The sequence below is a fragment of the Ictalurus punctatus genome, chromosome 1 (genome assembly GCF_001660625.3).
Source record: "Ictalurus punctatus breed USDA103 chromosome 1, Coco_2.0, whole genome shotgun sequence".
In the NCBI taxonomy this organism is placed as follows: domain Eukaryota; kingdom Metazoa; phylum Chordata; class Actinopteri; order Siluriformes; family Ictaluridae; genus Ictalurus; species Ictalurus punctatus.
Window position 1 is genome coordinate 32,811,386 of NC_030416.2, and position 14,831 is coordinate 32,826,216.

Consider the following 14,831-nt stretch of genomic DNA (forward strand, 5'->3'; position numbering starts at 1 on the left):
ATCTCGACCCCCTGCAGTGGAATTGTCAGCCCCCAGGTTTCACGTAGAACGCACTAACTGGCATAGGCCAGTGGAAGAGTAGGCCGATTGGTCAAGTACTCCATTCTCGAACAAGAAAGGAGGAGTAGGGCTAAATTGTGTTTCTATTGTGGCAGCAACCAACACTGAGTGTCTCCGTGCCTAGTGCATCCTGCCCAAAGACAGCCATTACTCACAAAGAAGCGGGCTACACTCCGGCCACACCCACCTTAGATGAGTCCCTACAAAAATGTGCCTCCTCAAACTTTCTCGCTTCCTTTTCACCTTGTCCTTCGCAGTTCAAGCTGCTCAGCTCAGTGTCGCAAATCTACAGGGCTCTCTATATTTCTACAAACAAGTCAGAGGTTCAGAACAATTTAAGGTGGCACAGTTCATTAACCTGCTCATAGCCATAGCACTGATCTGAGCAAGTGCAATGTGGAACCAGGGTGGAGAGCACATTCCCTCCTCTGACCGTTTCTTCAATCTGTTTCACCAACTGTTTGATCATGCTCCAGAGGCTAAAGGAAATCAGAGAAAAACTGTCACCCAGGGAAGTCGAGGAGCCAGCGAATATGCCCTGGAATCCAGATCCATTGCCTCTGCTAGCATGTAGCTGAACCTGCACTGGAATCTGCTTAGCATCAAGGACTGAACCGGGCCAGACTCATCAAAATAGCATATCGCGACAAGCAGAAATCCCTGGACGCGCGTATTGACCTCTCCATTCATCTCGACCCCCTGCAGTGGAATTGTCAGCCCCCAGGTTTCACGTAGAACGCACTAACTGGCATAGGCCAGTGGAAGAGTAGGCCGATTGGTCAAGTACTCCATTCTCGAACAAGAAAGGAGGAGTAGGGCTAAATTGTGTTTCTATTGTGGCAGCAACCAACACTGAGTGTCTCCGTGCCTAGTGCATCCTGCCCAAAGACAGCCATTACTCACAAGGAAGCGGGCTACACTCCGGCCACACCCACCTTAGATGAGTCCCTACAAAAATGTGCCTCCTCAAACTTTCTCGCTTCCTTTTCACCTTGTCCTTCGCAGTTCAAGCTGCTCAGCTCAGTGTCGCAAATCATATCTCTAAACCCCTGCTGTGTTAACCACCTCTACTTACATCAAAAGTCCAGAGTCAACCCATCCCTGCCCTGTTGAGCTTGACGCTTTCGATTTGTTTGTATGTTGTTGTTTATTTTTTAAAGAAAGCATTCTCTGCAGTTTTACAGTATACTGTGCCATCAACATGGACACAGAGGGGGTGTGTGAGAGGCAACATGAGATAGACAGATAGCTATACTTTATTTACTCTGCAACTGTTAAAAGGGAGAGGAGCTAGCAGAGGATGGTTTCGATCCATCGACCTCTGGGTTATGGGCACAGCACGCTTCCGCTGCGCCACTCTGCTTCAGGGACACCCCAGATGGGACTCAAACGCACAATCCCTGGCTTAGGAGGCCAATGCCTTATCCATTAGGCCACTGGGACACCGTCGAGGTCCATGCGGGGCTCTCTCGATAGCGGCTGAAGAAAATCTAGCGAGGGCGCGACAACGGCAGATAGCTATGCTCGGCGTGAAAATCACACAGTTGTCCACCACACCGACAACACCTATACCGATTATGGCGGCAACCAACCCCTTGGCTCTCCCGCTCATCGCTCGGCCGGGCATATATTCAGGTGAACCTGCTCAGTGTACAGGCATTCTTCTACAGGACTCTCTATATTTCTACAAACAAGTCAGAGGTTCAGAACAATTTAAGGTGACACAGTTCATAAACCTGCTCATAGCGAAAGCACTGATCTGAGCAATGCAATGTGGAACTAGGGTGGAGAGCACATTCCCTCCTCTCACCGTTTCTTCAATCTGTTTCACCAACTGTTTGATCATGCTCCAGAGGCTAAAGGAAATCAGAGAAAAACTGTCACCCAGGGAAGTCGAGGAGCCAGCGAATATGCCCTGGAATCCAGATGCATTGCCTCTGCCAGCGGGTAGCTGAACCTGCACTGGAATCTGCTTAGCATCAAGGACTGAACCGGGCCAGACTCATCAAAATAGCATATCGCGACAAGCAGAAATCCCTGGACGCGCGTATTGACCTCTCCATTCATCTCGACCCCCTGCAGTGGAATTGTCAGCCCCCAGGTTTCACGTAGAACGCACTAACTGGCATAGGCCAGTGGAAGAGTAGGCCGATTGGTCAAGTACTCCATTCTCGAACAAGAAAGGAGGAGTAGGGCTAAATTGTGTTTCTATTGTGGCTGCAACCAACACTGAGTGTCTCAGTGCCTAGTGCATCCTGCCCAAAGACAGCCATTACTCACAAAGAAGCGGGCTACACTCCGGCCACACCCACCTTAGATGAGTCCCTACAAAAATGTGCCTCCTCAAACTTTCTCGCTTCCTTTTCACCTTGTCCTTCGCAGTTCAAGCTGCTCAGCTCAGTGTCGCAAATCATATCTCTAAACCCCTGCTGTGTTAACCACCTCTACTTACATCAAAAGTCCAGAGTCAACCCATCCCTGCCCTGTTGAGCTTGACGCTTTCGATTTGTTTGTATGTTGTTGTTTATTTTTTAAAGAAAGCATTCTCTGCAGTTTTACAGTATACTGTGCCATCAACATGGACACAGAGGGGGTGTGTGAGAGGCAACATGAGATAGACAGATAGCTATACTTTATTTACTCTGCAACTGTTAAAAGGGAGAGGAGCTAGCAGAGGATGGTTTCGATCCATCGACCTCTGGGTTATGGGCCCAGCACGCTTCCGCTGCGCCACTCTGCTTCACTGACACCCCAGATGGGACTCGAACCCACAATCCCTGGCTTAGGAGGCCAATGCCTTATCCATTAGGCCACTGGGACACCGTGGGGGTCCATGCGGGGCTCTCTCGATAGCGGCTGAAGAAAATCTAGCGAGGGCGCGACAACGGCAGATAGCTATGCTCGGCGTGAAAATCACACAGTTGTTCACCACACCGACAACACCAATACCGATTATGGCGGCAACCAACCCCTTGGCTCTCCCGCTCATCGCTCGGCCGGGCAAATATTCAGGTGAACCTGCTCAGTGTACAGGCATTCTTCTACAGGACTCTCTATATTTCTACAAACAAGTCAGAGGTTCAGAACAATTTAAGGTGGCACAGTTCATAAACCTGCTCATAGCCAAAGCACTGATCTGAGCAAGTGCAATGTGGAACCAGGGTGGAGAGCACATTCCCTCCTCTGACCGTTTCTTCAATCTGTTTCACCAACTGTTTGATCATGCTCCAGAGGCTAAAGGAAATCAGAGAAAAACTGTCACCCAGGGAAGTCGAGGAGCCAGCGAATATGCCCTGGAATCCAGATCCATTGCCTCTGCCAGCGGGTAGCTGAACCTGCACTGGAATCTGCTTAGCATCAAGGACTGAACCGGGCCAGACTCATCAAAATAGCATATCGCGACAAGCAGAAATCCCTGGACGCGCGTATTGACCTCTCCATTCATCTCGACCCCCTGCAGTGGAATTGTCAGCCCCCAGGTTTCACGTAGAACGCACTAACTGGCATAGGCCAGTGGAAGAGTAGGCCGATTGGTCAAGTACTCCATTCTCGAACAAGAAAGGAGGAGTAGGGCTAAATTGTGTTTCTATTGTGGCAGCAACCAACACTGAGTGTCTCCGTGCCTAGTGCATCCTGCCCAAAGACAGCCATTACTCACAAAGAAGCGGGCTACACTCCGGCCACACCCACCTTAGATGAGTCCCTACAAAAATGTGCCTCCTCAAACTTTCTCGCTTCCTTTTCACCTTGTCCTTCGCAGTTCAAGCTGCTCAGCTCAGTGTCGCAAATCTACAGGGCTCTCTATATTTCTACAAACAAGTCAGAGGTTCAGAACAATTTAAGGTGGCACAGTTCATTAACCTGCTCATAGCCATAGCACTGATCTGAGCAAGTGCAATGTGGAACCAGGGTGGAGAGCACATTCCCTCCTCTGACCGTTTCTTCAATCTGTTTCACCAACTGTTTGATCATGCTCCAGAGGCTAAAGGAAATCAGAGAAAAACTGTCACCCAGGGAAGTCGAGGAGCCAGCGAATATGCCCTGGAATCCAGATCCATTGCCTCTGCTAGCATGTAGCTGAACCTGCACTGGAATCTGCTTAGCATCAAGGACTGAACCGGGCCAGACTCATCAAAATAGCATATCGCGACAAGCAGAAATCCCTGGACGCGCGTATTGACCTCTCCATTCATCTCGACCCCCTGCAGTGGAATTGTCAGCCCCCAGGTTTCACGTAGAACGCACTAACTGGCATAGGCCAGTGGAAGAGTAGGCCGATTGGTCAAGTACTCCATTCTCGAACAAGAAAGGAGGAGTAGGGCTAAATTGTGTTTCTATTGTGGCAGCAACCAACACTGAGTGTCTCCGTGCCTAGTGCATCCTGCCCAAAGACAGCCATTACTCACAAAGAAGCGGGCTACACTCCGGCCACACCCACCTTAGATGAGTCCCTACAAAAATGTGCCTCCTCAAACTTTCTCGCTTCCTTTTCACCTTGTGCTTCGCAGTTCCAGCTGCTCAGCTCAGTGTCGCAAATCTACAGGGCTCTCTATATTTCTACAAACAAGTCAGAGGTTCAGAACAATTTAAGGTGGCACAGTTCATAAACCTGCTCATAGCCAAAGCACTGATCTGAGCAAGTGCAATGTGGAACCAGGGTGGAGAGCACATTCCCTCCTCTGACCGTTTCTTCAATCTGTTTCACCAACTGTTTGATCATGCTCCAGAGGCTAAAGGAAATCAGAGAAAAACTGTCCAGTGCCCAAAGACAGCCATTACTCACAAAGAAGCGGGCTACACTCCGGCCACACCCACCTTAGATGAGTCCCTACAAAAATGTGCCTCCTCAAACTTTCTCGCTTCCTTTTCACCTTGTCCTTCGCAGTTCAAGCTGCTCAGCTCAGTGTCGCAAATCATATCTCTAAACCCCTGCTGTGTTAATCACCTCTACTTACATCAAAAGTCCAGAGTCAACCCATCCCTGCCCTGTTGACCTTGACGCTTTCGATTTGTTTGTATGTTGTTGTTTATTTTTTAAAGAAAGCATTCTCTGCAGTTTTACAGTATACTGTGCCATCAACATGGACACAGAGGGGGTGTGTGAGAGGCAACATGAGATAGACAGATAGCTATACTTTATTTACTCTGCAACTGTTAAAAGGGAGAGGAGCTAGCAGAGGATGGCTTCGATCCATCGACCTCTGGGTTATGGGCCCAGCACGCTTCAGCTGCGCCACTCTGCTTCACGGACACCCCAGATGGGACTCGAACCCACAATCCCTGACTTAGGAGGCCAATGCCTTATCCATTAGGCCACTGGGACACCGTCGGGGTCCATGCGGGGCTCTCTCGATAGCGGCTGAAGAAAATCTAGCGAGGGCGCGACAACGGCAGATAGCTATGCTCGGCGTGAAAATCACACAGTTGTCCACCACACCGACAACACCAATACCGATTATGGCGGCAACCAACCCCTTGGCTCTCCCGCTCATCGCTCGGCCGGGCAAATATTCAGGTGAACCTGCTCAGTGTACAGGCATTCTTCTACAGGACTCTCTATATTTCTACAAACAAGTCAGAGGTTCAGAACAGTTTAAGGTGGCACAGTTCATAAACCTGCTCATAGCCAAAGCACTGATCTGAGCAAGTGCAATGTGGAACCAGGGTGGAGAGCACATTCCCTCCTCTGACCGTTTCTTCAATCTGTTTCACCAACTGTTTGATCATGCTCCAGAGGCTAAAGGAAATCAGAGAAAAACTGTCAAACAGGGAAGTCGAGGAGCCAGCGAATATGCCCTGGAATCCAGATCCATTGCCTCTGCCAGCGGGTAGCTGAACCTGCACTGGAATCTGCTTAGCATCAAGGACTGAACCGGGCCAGACTCATCAAAATAGCATATCGCGACAAGCAGAAATCCCTGGACGCGCGTATTGACCTCTCCATTCATCTCGACCCCCTGCAGTGGAATTGTCAGCCCCCAGGTTTCACGTAGAACGCACTAACTGGCATAGGCCAGTGGAAGAGTAGGCCGATTGGTCAAGTACTCCATTCTCGAACAAGAAAGGAGGAGTAGGGCTAAATTGTGTTTCTATTGTGGCTGCAACCTACACTGAGTGTCTCCGTGCCTAGTGCATCCTGCCCAAAGACAGCCATTACTCACAAAGAAGCGGGCTACACTCCGGCCACACCCACCTTAGATGAGTCCCTACAAAAATGTGCCTCCTCAAACTTTCTCGCTTCCTTTTCACCTTGTCCTTCGCAGTTCAAGCTGCTCAGCTCAGTGTCGCAAATCATATCTCTAAACCCCTGCTGTGTTAACCACCTCTACTTACATCAAAAGTCCAGAGTCAACCCATCCCTGCCCTGTTGAGCTTGACGCTTTCGATTTGTTTGTATGTTGTTGTTTATTTTTTAAAGAAAGCATTCTCTGCAGTTTTACAGTATACTGTGCCATCAACATGGACACAGAGGGGGTGTGTGAGAGGCAACATGAGATAGACAGATAGCTATACTTTATTTACTCTGCAACTGTTAAAAGGGAGAGGAGCTAGCAGAGGATGGTTTCGATCCATCGACCTCTGGGTTATGGGCCCAGCACGCTTCCGCTGCGCCACTCTGCTTCACGGACACCCCAGATGGGACTCGAACCCACAATCCCTGGCTTAGGAGGCCAATGCCTTATCCATTAGGCCACTGGGACACCGTCGGGGTCCATGCGGGGCTCTCTCGATAGCGGCTGAAGAAAATCTAGCGAGGGCGCGACAACGGCAGATAGCTATGCTCGGCGTGAAAATCACACAGTTGTCCACCACACCGACAACACCAATACCGATTATGGCGGCAACCAACCCCTTGGCTCTCCCGCTCATCGCTCGGCCGGGCAAATATTCAGGTGAACCTGCTCAGTGTACAGGCATTCTTCTACAGGACTGTCTATATTTCTACAAACAAGTCAGAGATTCAGAACAATTTAAGGCGGCACAGTTCATAAACCTGCTCATAGCCAAAGCACTGATCTGAGCAAGTGCAATGTGGAACCAGGGTGGAGAGCACATTCCCTCCTCTGACCGTTTCTTCAATCTGTTTCAGCAACTGTTTGATCATGCTCCAGAGGCTAAAGGAAATCAGAGAAAAACTGTCACCCAGGGAAGTCGAGGAGCCAGCGAATATGCCCTGGAATCCAGATCCATTGCCTCTGCCAGCGGGTAGCTGAACCTGCACTGGAATCTGCTTAGCATCAAGGACTGAACCGGGCCAGACTCATCAAAATAGCATATCGCGACAAGCAGAAATCCCTGGACGTGCGTATTGACCTCTCCATTCATCTCGACCCCCTGCAGTGGAATTGTCAGCCCCCAGGTTTCACGTAGAACGCACTAACTGGCATAGGCCAGTGGAAGAGTAGGCCGATTGGTCAAGTACTCCATTCTCGAACAAGAAAGGAGGAGTAGGGCTAAATTGTGTTTCTATTGTGGCTGCAACCAACACTGAGTGTCTCCGTGCCTAGTGCATCCTGCCCAAAGACAGCCATTACTCACAAAGAAGCGGGCTACACTCCGGCCACACCCACCTTAGATGAGTCCCTACAAAAATGTGCCTCCTCAAACTTTCTCGCTTCCTTTTCACCTTGTCCTTCGCAGTTCAAGCTGCTCAGCTCAGTGTCGCAAATCTACAGGGCTCTCTATATTTCTACAAACAAGTCAGAGGTTCAGAACAATTTAAGGTGGCACAGTTCATTAACCTGCTCATAGCCATAGCACTGATCTGAGCAAGTGCAATGTGGAACCAGGGTGGAGAGCACATTCCCTCCTCTGACCGTTTCTTCAATCTGTTTCACCAACTGTTTGATCATGCTCCAGAGGCTAAAGGAAATCAGAGAAAAACTGTCACCCAGGGAAGTCGAGGAGCCAGCGAATATGCCCTGGAATCCTGATCCATTGTCTCTGCCAGCGGGTAGCTGAACCTGCACTGGAATCTGCTTAGCATCAAGGACTGAAGCGGGCCAGACTCATCAAAATAGCATATCGCGACAAGCAGAAATCCCTGGACGCGCGTATTGACCTCTCCATTCATCTCGACCCCCTGCAGTGGAATTGTCAGCCCCCAGGTTTCACGTAGAACGCACTAACTGGCATAGGCCAGTGGAAGAGTAGGCCGATTGGTCAAGTACTCCATTCTCGAACAAGAAAGGAGGAGTAGGGCTAAATTGTGTTTCTATTGTGGCAGCAACCAACACTGAGTGTCTCAGTGCCTAGTGCATCCTGCCCAAAGACAGCCATTACTCACAAAGAAGCGGGCTACACTCCAGCCACACCCACCTTAGATGAGTCCCTACAAAAATGTGCCTCCTCAAACTTTCTCGCTTCCTTTTCACCTTGTCCTTCGCAGTTCCAGCTGCTCAGCTCAGTGTCGCAAATCTACAGGGCTCTCTATATTTCTACAAACAAGTCAGAGGTTCAGAACAATTTAAGGTGGCACAGTTCATAAACCTGCTCATAGCCAAAGCACTGATCTGAGCAAGTGCAATGTGGAACCAGGGTGGAGAGCACATTCCCTCCTCTGACCGTTTCTTCAATCTGTTTCACCAACTGTTTGATCATGCTCCAGAGGCTAAAGGAAATCAGAGAAAAACTTTCACCCAGGGAAGTCGAGGAGCCAGCGAATATGCCCTGGAATCCAGATCCATTGCCTCTGCCAGCGGGTAGCTGAACCTGCACTGGAATCTGCTTAGCATCAAGGACTGAAGCGGGCCAGACTCATCAAAATAGCATATCGCGACAAGCAGAAATCCCTGGACGCGCGTATTGACCTCTCCATTCATCTCGACCCCCTGCAGTGGAATTGTCAGCCCCCAGGTTTCACGTAGAACGCACTAACTGGCATAGGCCAGTGGAAGAGTAGGCCGATTGGTCAAGTACTCCATTCTCGAACAAGAAAGGAGGAGTAGGGCTAAATTGTGTTTCTATTGTGGCAGCAACCAACACTGAGTGTCTCAGTGCCAAGTGCATCCTGCCCAAAGACAGCCATTACTCACAAAGAAGCGGGCTACACTCCGGCCACACCCACCTTAGATGAGTCCCTACAAAAATGTGCCTCCTCAAACTTTCTCGCTTCCTTTTCACCTTGTCCTTCGCAGTTCAAGCTGCTCAGCTCAGTGTCGCAAATCATATCTCTAAACCCCTGCTGTGTTAACCACCTCTACTTACATCAAAAGTCCAGAGTCAACCCATCCCTGCCCTGTTGAGCTTGACGCTTTCGATTTGTTTGTATGTTGTTGTTTATTTTTTAAAGAAAGCATTCTCTGCAGTTTTACAGTATACTGTGCCATCAACATGGACACAGAGGGGGTGTGTGAGAGGCAACATGAGATAGACAGATAGCTATACTTTATTTACTCTGCAACTGTTAAATGGGAGAGGAGCTAGCAGAGGATGGTTTCGATCCATCGACCTCTGGGTTATGGGCCCAGCACGCTTCCGCTGCGCCACTCTGCTTCACAGACAGCCCAGATGGAACTCGAACCCACAATCCCTGGCTTAGGAGGCCAATGCCTTATCCATTAGGCCACTGGGACACCGTCGGGGTCCATGCGGGGCTCTCTCGATAGCGGCTGAAGAAAATCTAGCGAGGGCGCGACAACGGCAGATAGCTATGCTCGGCGTGAAAATCACACAGTTGTCCACCACACCGACAACACCTATACCGATTATGGCGGCAACCAACCCCTTGGCTCTCCCGCTCATCGCTCGGCCGGGCAAATATTCAGGTGAACCTGCTCAGTGTACAGGCATTCTTCTACAGGACTCTCTATATTTCTACAAACAAGTCAGAGGTTCAGAACAATTTAAGGTGGCACAGTTCATAAACCTGCTCATAGCGAAAGCACTGATCTGAGCAAGTGCAATGTGGAACCAGGGTGGAGAGCACATTCCCTCCTCTGACCGTTTCTTCAATCTGTTTCACCAACTGTTTGATCATGCTCCAGAGGCTAAAGGAAATCAGAGAAAAACTGTCACCCAGGGAAGTCGAGGAGCCAGCGAATATGCCCTGGAATCCAGATCCATTGCCTCTGCCAGCGGGTAGCTGAACCTGCACTGGAATCTGCTTAGCATCAAGGACTGAACCGGGCCAGACTCATCAAAATAGCATATCGCGACAAGCAGAAATCCCTGGACGCGCGTATTGACCTCTCCATTCATCTCGACCCCCTGCAGTGGAATTGTCAGCCCCCAGGTTTCACGTAGAACGCACTAACTGGCATAGGCCAGTGGAAGAGTAGGCCGATTGGTCAAGTACTCCATTCTCGAACAAGAAAGGAGGAGTAGGGCTAAATTGTGTTTCTATTGTGGCTGCAACCAACACTGAGTGTCTCAGTGCCTAGTGCATCCTGCCCAAAGACAGCCATTACTCACAAAGAAGCGGGCTACACTCCGGCCACACCCACCTTAGATGAGTCCCTACAAAAATGTGCCTCCTCAAACTTTCTCGCTTCCTTTTCACCTTGTCCTTCGCAGTTCAAGCTGCTCAGCTCAGTGTCGCAAATCTACAGGGCTCTCTATATTTCTACAAACAAGTCAGAGGTTCAGAACAATTTAAGGTGGCACAGTTCATTAACCTGCTCATAGCCATAGCACTGATCTGAGCAAGTGCAATGTGGAACCAGGGTGGAGAGCACATTCCCTCCTCTGACCGTTTCTTCAATCTGTTTCACCAACTGTTTGATCATGCTCCAGAGGCTAAAGGAAATCAGAGAAAAACTGTCACCCAGGGAAGTCGAGGAGCCAGCGAATATGCCCTGGAATCCAGATCCATTGCCTCTGCTAGCATGTAGCTGAACCTGCACTGGAATCTGCTTAGCATCAAGGACTGAACCGGGCCAGACTCATCAAAATAGCATATCGCGACAAGCAGAAATCCCTGGACGCGCGTATTGACCTCTCCATTCATCTCGACCCCCTGCAGTGGAATTGTCAGCCCCCAGGTTTCACGTAGAACGCACTAACTGGCATAGGCCAGTGGAAGAGTAGGCCGATTGGTCAAGTACTCCATTCTCGAACAAGAAAGGAGGAGTAGGGCTAAATTGTGTTTCTATTGTGGCAGCAACCAACACTGAGTGTCTCAGTGCCTAGTGTATCCTGCCCAAAGACAGCCATTACTCACAAAGAAGCGGGCTACACTCCGGCCACACCCACCTTAGATGAGTCCCTACAAAAATGTGCCTCCTCAAACTTTCTCGCTTCCTTTTCACCTTGTCCTTCGCAGTTCCAGCTGCTCAGCTCAGTGTCGCAAATCTACAGGGCTCTCTATATTTCTACAAACAAGTCAGAGGTTCAGAACAATTTAAGGTGGCACAGTTCATAAACCTGCTCATAGCCAAAGCACTGATCTGAGCAAGTGCAATGTGGAACCAGGGTGGAGAGCACATTCCCTCCTCTGACCGTTTCTTCAATCTGTTTCACCAACTGTTTGATCATGCTCCAGAGGCTAAAGGAAATCAGAGAAAAACTTTCACCCAGGGAAGTCGAGGAGCCAGCGAATATGCCCTGGAATCCAGATCCATTGCCTCTGCCAGCGGGTAGCTGAACCTGCACTGGAATCTGCTTAGCATCAAGGACTGAAGCGGGCCAGACTCATCAAAATAGCATATCGCGACAAGCAGAAATCCCTGGACGCGCGTATTGACCTCTCCATTCATCTCGACCCCCTGCAGTGGAATTGTCAGCCCCCAGGTTTCACGTAGAACGCACTAACTGGCATAGGCCAGTGGAAGAGTAGGCCGATTGGTCAAGTACTCCATTCTCGAACAAGAAAGGAGGAGTAGGGCTAAATTGTGTTTCTATTGTGGCAGCAACCAACACTGAGTGTCTCAGTGCCAAGTGCATCCTGCCCAAAGACAGCCATTACTCACAAAGAAGAGGGCTACACTCCGGCCACACCCACCTTAGATGAGTCCCTACAAAAATGTGCCTCCTCAAACTTTCTCGCTTCCTTTTCACCTTGTCCTTCGCAGTTCAAGCTGCTCAGCTCAGTGTCGCAAATCATATCTCTAAACCCCTGCTGTGTTAACCACCTCTACTTACATCAAAAGTCCAGAGTCAACCCATCCCTGCCCTGTTGAGCTTGACGCTTTCGATTTGTTTGTATGTTGTTGTTTATTTTTTAAAGAAAGCATTCTCTGCAGTTTTACAGTATACTGTGCCATCAACATGGACACAGAGGGGGTGTGTGAGAGGCAACATGAGAAGATAGCTATACTTTATTTACTCTGCAACTGTTAAAAGGGAGAGGAGCTAGCAGAGGATGGTTTCGATCCATCGACCTCTGGGTTATGGGCCCAGCACGCTTCCGCTGCGCCACTCTGCTTCACGGACACCCCAGATGGGACTCGAACCCACAATCCCTGGCTTAGGAGGCCAATGCCTTATCCATTAGGCCACTGGGACACCGTCGGGGTCCATGCGGGGCTCTCTCGATAGCGGCTGAAGAAAATCTAGCGAGGGCACGACAACGGCAGATAGCTATGCTCGGCGTGAAAATCACACAGTTGTCCACCACACCGACAACACCAATACCGATTATGGCGGCAACCAACCCCTTGGCTCTCCCGCTCATCGCTCGGCCGGGCAAATATTCAGGTGAACCTGCTCAGTGTACAGGCATTCTTCTACAGGACTGTCTATATTTCTACAAACAAGTCAGAGATTCAGAACAATTTAAGGTGACACAGTTCATAAACCTGCTCATAGCGAAAGCACTGATCTGAGCAATGCAATGTGGAACCAGGGTGGAGAGCACATTCCCTCCTCTCACCGTTTCTTCAATCTGTTTCACCAACTGTTTGATCATGCTCCAGAGGCTAAAGGAAATCAGAGAAAAACTGTCACCCAGGGAAGTCGAGGAGCCAGCGAATATGCCCTGGAATCCAGATGCATTGCCTCTGCCAGCGGGTAGCTTAACCTGCACTGGAATCTGCTTAGCATCAAGGACTGAACCGGGCCAGACTCATCAAAATAGCATATCGCGACAAGCAGAAATCCCTGGACGCGCGTATTGACCTCTCCATTCATCTCGACCCCCTGCAGTGGAATTGTCAGCCCCCAGGTTTCACGTAGAATGCACTAACTGGCATAGGCCAGTGGAAGAGTAGGCCGATTGGTCAAGTACTCCATTCTCGAACAAGAAAGGAGGAGTAGGGCTAAATTGTGTTTCTATTGTGGCTGCAACCAACACTGAGTGTCTCAGTGCCTAGTGCATCCTGCCCAAAGACAGCCATTACTCACAAAGAAGCGGGCTACACTCCGGCCACACCCACCTTAGATGAGTCCCTACAAAAATGTGCCTCCTCAAACTTTCTCGCTTCCTTTTCACCTTGTCCTTCGCAGTTCAAGCTGCTCAGCTCAGTGTCGCAAATCATATCTCTAAACCCCTGCTGTGTTAACCACCTCTACTTACATCAAAAGTCCAGAGTCAACCCATCCCTGCCCTGTTGAGCTTGACGCTTTCGATTTGTTTGTATGTTGTTGTTTATTTTTTAAAGAAAGCATTCTCTGCAGTTTTACAGTATACTGTGCCATCAACATGGACACAGAGGGGGTGTGTGAGAGGCAACATGAGATAGACAGATAGCTATACTTTATTTACTCTGCAACTGTTAAAAGGGAGAGGAGCTAGCAGAGGATGGTTTCGATCCATCGACCTCTGGGTTATGGGCCCAGCACGCTTCCGCTGCGCCACTCTGCTTCACGGACACCCCAGATGGGACTCGAACCCACAATCCCTGGCTTAGGAGGCCAATGCCTTAACCATTAGGCCACTGGGACACCGTCGGGGTCCATGCGGGGCTCTCTCGATAGCGGCTGAAGAAAATCTAGCGAGGGCGCGACAACGGCAGATAGCTATGCTCGGCGTGAAAATCACACAGTTGTTCACCACACCGACAACACCAATACCGATTATGGCGGCAACCAACCCCTTGGCTCTCCCGCTCATCGCTCGGCCGGGCAAATATTCAGGTGAACCTGCTCAGTGTACAGGCATTCTTCTACAGGACTCTCTATATTTCTACAAACAAGTCAGAGGTTCAGAACAATTTAAGGTGGCACAGTTCATAAACCTGCTCATAGCCAAAGCACTGATCTGAGCAAGTGCAATGTGGAACCAGGGTGGAGAGCACATTCCCTCCTCTGACCGTTTCTTCAATCTGTTTCACCAACTGTTTGATCATGCTCCAGAGGCTAAAGGAAATCAGAGAAAAACTGTCACCCAGGGAAGTCGAGGAGCCAGCGAATATGCCCTGGAATCCAGATCCATTGCCTCTGCCAGCGGGTAGCTGAACCTGCACTGGAATCTGCTTAGCATCAAGGACTGAAGCGGGCCAGACTCATCAAAATAGCATATCGCGACAAGCAGAAATCCCTGGACGCGCGTATTGACCTCTCCATTCATCTCGACCCCCTGCAGTGGAATTGTCAGCCCCCAGGTTTCACGTAGAACGCACTAACTGGCATAGGCCAGTGGAAGAGTAGGCCGATTGGTCAAGTACTCCATTCTCGAACAAGAAAGGAGGAGTAGGGCTAAATTGTGTTTCTATTGTGGCAGCAACCAACACTGAGTGTCTCCGTGCCTAGTGCATCCTGCCCAAAGACAGCCATTACTCACAAAGAAGCGGGCTACACTCCGGCCACACCCACCTTAGATGAGTCCCTACAAAAATGTGCCTCCTCAAACTTTCTCGCTTCCTTTTCACCTTGTCCTTCGCAGTTCAAGCTGC

General features: G+C 49.8%; 10 non-coding genes across 10 annotated transcripts; all 10 read right to left on the minus strand.

Annotated features, from left to right (window-relative positions):
• Positions 1-2,728: 2,728 nt before the first annotated feature.
• On the minus strand, positions 2,729-2,800 carry trnam-cau (transfer RNA methionine (anticodon CAU)). Its single transcript has one exon. It is a non-coding gene; the product is annotated as a tRNA-Met (tRNA).
• A 7-nt stretch (positions 2,801-2,807) lies between these two features.
• On the minus strand, positions 2,808-2,880 carry trnar-ccu (transfer RNA arginine (anticodon CCU)). Its single transcript has one exon. It is a non-coding gene; the product is annotated as a tRNA-Arg (tRNA).
• A 2,430-nt stretch (positions 2,881-5,310) lies between these two features.
• trnar-ccu (transfer RNA arginine (anticodon CCU)) lies at positions 5,311-5,383 on the minus strand. The gene has a single exon. It is a non-coding gene; the product is annotated as a tRNA-Arg (tRNA).
• Positions 5,384-6,609: 1,226 nt separating this feature from the next.
• trnam-cau (transfer RNA methionine (anticodon CAU)) lies at positions 6,610-6,681 on the minus strand. The gene has a single exon. It is a non-coding gene; the product is annotated as a tRNA-Met (tRNA).
• Positions 6,682-6,688: 7 nt separating this feature from the next.
• On the minus strand, positions 6,689-6,761 carry trnar-ccu (transfer RNA arginine (anticodon CCU)). Its single transcript has one exon. It is a non-coding gene; the product is annotated as a tRNA-Arg (tRNA).
• A 2,722-nt stretch (positions 6,762-9,483) lies between these two features.
• trnam-cau (transfer RNA methionine (anticodon CAU)) lies at positions 9,484-9,555 on the minus strand. The gene has a single exon. It is a non-coding gene; the product is annotated as a tRNA-Met (tRNA).
• Positions 9,556-12,352: 2,797 nt separating this feature from the next.
• Positions 12,353-12,424, minus strand: trnam-cau (transfer RNA methionine (anticodon CAU)). Its single transcript has one exon. It is a non-coding gene; the product is annotated as a tRNA-Met (tRNA).
• A 7-nt stretch (positions 12,425-12,431) lies between these two features.
• Positions 12,432-12,504, minus strand: trnar-ccu (transfer RNA arginine (anticodon CCU)). Its single transcript has one exon. It is a non-coding gene; the product is annotated as a tRNA-Arg (tRNA).
• Positions 12,505-13,729: 1,225 nt separating this feature from the next.
• Positions 13,730-13,801, minus strand: trnam-cau (transfer RNA methionine (anticodon CAU)). Its single transcript has one exon. It is a non-coding gene; the product is annotated as a tRNA-Met (tRNA).
• Positions 13,802-13,808: 7 nt separating this feature from the next.
• trnar-ccu (transfer RNA arginine (anticodon CCU)) lies at positions 13,809-13,881 on the minus strand. Its single transcript has one exon. It is a non-coding gene; the product is annotated as a tRNA-Arg (tRNA).
• Positions 13,882-14,831: the final 950 nt, after the last annotated feature.